General features: G+C 38.3%; 1 long non-coding RNA gene across 1 annotated transcript; it reads left to right on the top strand.

Moving 5' to 3' along the window:
* The first annotated feature begins 733 nt into the window (after positions 1–733).
* On the top strand, positions 734–2,601 carry LOC148720807 (uncharacterized). Its single transcript, XR_015993236.1, has 4 exons — positions 734–816; positions 911–955; positions 1,320–1,441; positions 2,509–2,601. It is a non-coding gene; the product is annotated as an uncharacterized LOC148720807 (long non-coding RNA).
* The last annotated feature ends 929 nt before the right edge of the window (positions 2,602–3,530 follow it).

Here is a 3,530-nt window from a genome sequence, read left to right as displayed (position 1 = left end):
TTGCTTGTGATTTCAAATGAAACTCTCGCTGTGCGCTGGCTCAAATTTAAAATCACGCATATTTTTTCCGACCAATTCACACTCCACTCATTCAATTAATTATTACTAGAAGTTACAATGTGAAAGTGGGTGTTGGCGTCAGAGCTTGAAGGAGATACTAATTTGTGTCCAAGCCCAGTCGTTTGAGTTTGCATTTTGTTGAATGGTTAGCTTCAGCGAGCGACCCATATTGAAACTATGATTGCAAGCTTTTCTTTCGCCTCAACGGGCAAATGTAACTCAATTCTTCAAGTATTTTAGCAATTTGCATCATAAGGGAAAGTGTATAGGAACAGCTTATTGTTTGATGCATGGGATGTTTACTTTTCAGTGTTCTTTGGCACGATTTTATAAAAAACTAACATGTCCCTTCTTCATCTGTAACTACACCAAAATGGCCTTTCATCTTGAATTCAAGTATAAATGCTCCCATCGCATTAGATGCTAGGTCTAAGAAATGGGGAGTTTCATGATCATGTGATGCCTTTAGACCCATCAAACAATGTTTATTAAACCTGACCATATGACTACCGAACACAAATCGTCAAGCTTTCGCTTCAAATTCAATCGTTTATTCATGGTTGCCATGGCAACTCAGACAGTCGCAGCTGGTAGTGCTGATTTGGTTAGTTATGTATTTGTTAGTCAATGATCGATCATCGTTCCTTTCCGTCTCAGGGTGACAGGCGTTTGGCGTTTCCATGGCTTGGGTGGAGCATCTTCGATCTCTGTTTTACTCTTGGAGTGATGGTATTTTTTATTTCCATCTGGAAAGGGGTAAATTGAAACAAACTTCTTTTTTTTAATGAAATACTAGTAGATAGTTTTTTCAAAAAACTTAACATGATTTCTGTTTCTTTCTATGTTACAGTTTGCCGCCTTCCTACTTGTCTTTAGCAGTGAATGGCTGTTGTCGGTATGTTTTGTTTCAATCTTAGGACAATTTGTATTTGAGAGTCGAAAGAAATTGGAGATTGCATTGGTTTTGCTTTACTTCGCTCTGTGATTGGTTCAGAAATCTCGCGCCACTGACCAATCAAGTGCAAAATTGAACTAATCACGACTTATTTGTCCACCTTTTCCGGCACTTTTCTCACTCTAAATTCCCGTTGGTTCTTAAAGGTCATTTCCTTTCTTCAGATCAGCCGTCTGGATTACTTTGAATTCAGGTTTTACTAAACTCGATCGAAAAGCACTCAATTCTCTTTTTCAATTAACTTCCCACTCGTAAATTAACGGTGACCTGGGTCTTACCTCATGTCCTCCTTTCTTTTCCTAAGATCTACTACATCGTAGTGGTTTATTCGTTCATCGAAGCCCTTCGTGAAGATCCCTCGGGAACGAGTGCGGGATATCGTGCAGGATATTTGTCCCTCTGACAGGAGGCAATCAAACTCAGATGGTAATTATATTTTCACTGTTTTAATGCAACATAACCATCTCTTCGTTGAGAATTTTTTTTATGTTACCGAACAAAATGAAAAAAAATTGGAGCCGGACAGCAATGTGGGCACGGAAGAGGTCTGTCAGGGTACTGCTCGGGAACCTATCGCGCGCTCACATTGTTCACGCGCGTCAATGAGCCTGCTCGCAAGTTAACCCTTTCACTGCCACGAGTGACCAAAACAGAGTTTCTCCTTACAATATCACTACGGTATCACGCGGACAAGTGATGACAATAGACAAAAATATCAACTAGAGTATTACAAGTTGATCCACTACCAAATTCTCCAAGGAACTTTATAAGAATTGTAAAGCAGACAGGAGGGAGAATTTCTAATGAGATCTTGGGAGTGAAATGCAGGGATAACCGCAGGAAAGATAAATATATCAAATTTTCAGCCAAGAGTCATTCTCATTCCTCACTTTTTCATTTTCCTTTCATATCAGAATTTAGTATAATGTCAGAGCTGAGCAAAGAGTTTCCAGCAATCTGATTGGTCAAGCGGTTCCTTATGTGACGCTGTATAAACTGTGTTAACTACTCGGTTCTGTAAAAACAAAGTTCTTATTCGCGCACACACTAATCCAAGTAATCAAATGTAGGGCCAAAATTCACGAGTTTTATACCTGCTAGCATTTTGCATATATTACGGTCACACTACAATGTACACTAATTAGCAACGATTCTATTTTGATAAAACGTAAATGGCGGCGTGAATTGCTGATGATGTAACAAACTGTTCCACGCCGTTTAAAATAAATGTTAAAATAAAATTAAATTTTAATAAATGTTACTAAAATGTTATTATTTTAGAATTTTCTCTGTTGTTCAGCTCTGAAATTATACTTAAACAATTATTCGCCTCAGGTTCGGTGAATATTGTCGAATAATCCCCTCAACTTCGTCTCGGGGATTATTCGACGGTATTCACCTCGCCGTCGGCGAATTATTGTTAAATATCGCTTCTTTAAGCGAGCCAAGTTACGATAATTTATCAAAGTCATTTTTTTTTCATCATTTCACAGGCTGCAATGGGACCCCCTCCATTCGCAGTATCACACATGGGCACGGTGTAAAGTCAGCAAGAAAATAAAATGTGACCGACCCAAGTGATTACTGATCATCGTTTTAATTTGTTATTGTTTAAAAGAATAACTGGCGTGAACTGAGTTCAAATGTAGAGAAAGTTTTTTTCGGATTGGTAGAGAGTAGAATCAAGGTACCAGTCATTATCTTTCACCTGTGGCGAGGAGGAGGTTAACCCCATCAAGACCCGCTGTAAACCGTGTGATCCCACATAAGGCTCTGCAGGATTCTAATGAATTCCCTTCGACCATTGGCAGTCAATTTTCGATGGTCCTCCCCCTAGACAGTTGGAGACGAGCGACCCTCCCTCAGTTCTCCCCTAAAACGAGGGTCTCAATCATGTCAATGGGGTGATCGGTAGCATTTTGCCGTTAAAATTTTGGCCAATTTAAGGCTAACGATCGATCATTTTCCATTGTAATCACCTAACAAAATTTTTACGGTTAATCTTTTTACGACGACCGGTTAAAATTTTTCAATTTTACGTCTAAGATACAGACATACATACATACTTTATTGAGACTCCCTTCAACAGGGCTTTTCGGTCACAATGTTAACGAACTTATTTACTGTAATTTAATTAAGATCAAAGATATTTAAAATCATTCAAAGTATGTCCAAATTTACTACATATAGAACATTTTGTTAAAAGGTTTCCGCTTAAAAATATCAATATCTTTAGTATTCCTAATGTTGTCAGGTAGACCATTCCATTCCCGTGGGCCGCGAAAATAAAATGCCCTTTGTCCCATCGACAATCTGCATCGGGGGATCACAAAATCATTACATCCCCTTGTGTTCCTATTGTAAACTGCTGAACGCTTAAAATATTTACGTAAATAGTCTGGAGCTAAACCATATACACCTTTATATACTAAAACTAAATCATTAAATAAAACCTTTTCTGTAACATCTAACCATCTAAGAGATCTCCGCCCCTGAGAGATATGGTCAAATTTTT

Source organism: Stylophora pistillata, chromosome 11 (genome assembly GCF_964205215.1).
Source record: "Stylophora pistillata chromosome 11, jaStyPist1.2, whole genome shotgun sequence".
Classification (NCBI taxonomy): domain Eukaryota; kingdom Metazoa; phylum Cnidaria; class Anthozoa; order Scleractinia; family Pocilloporidae; genus Stylophora; species Stylophora pistillata.
This window is presented reverse-complemented; position numbering and strand designations above follow the sequence as displayed.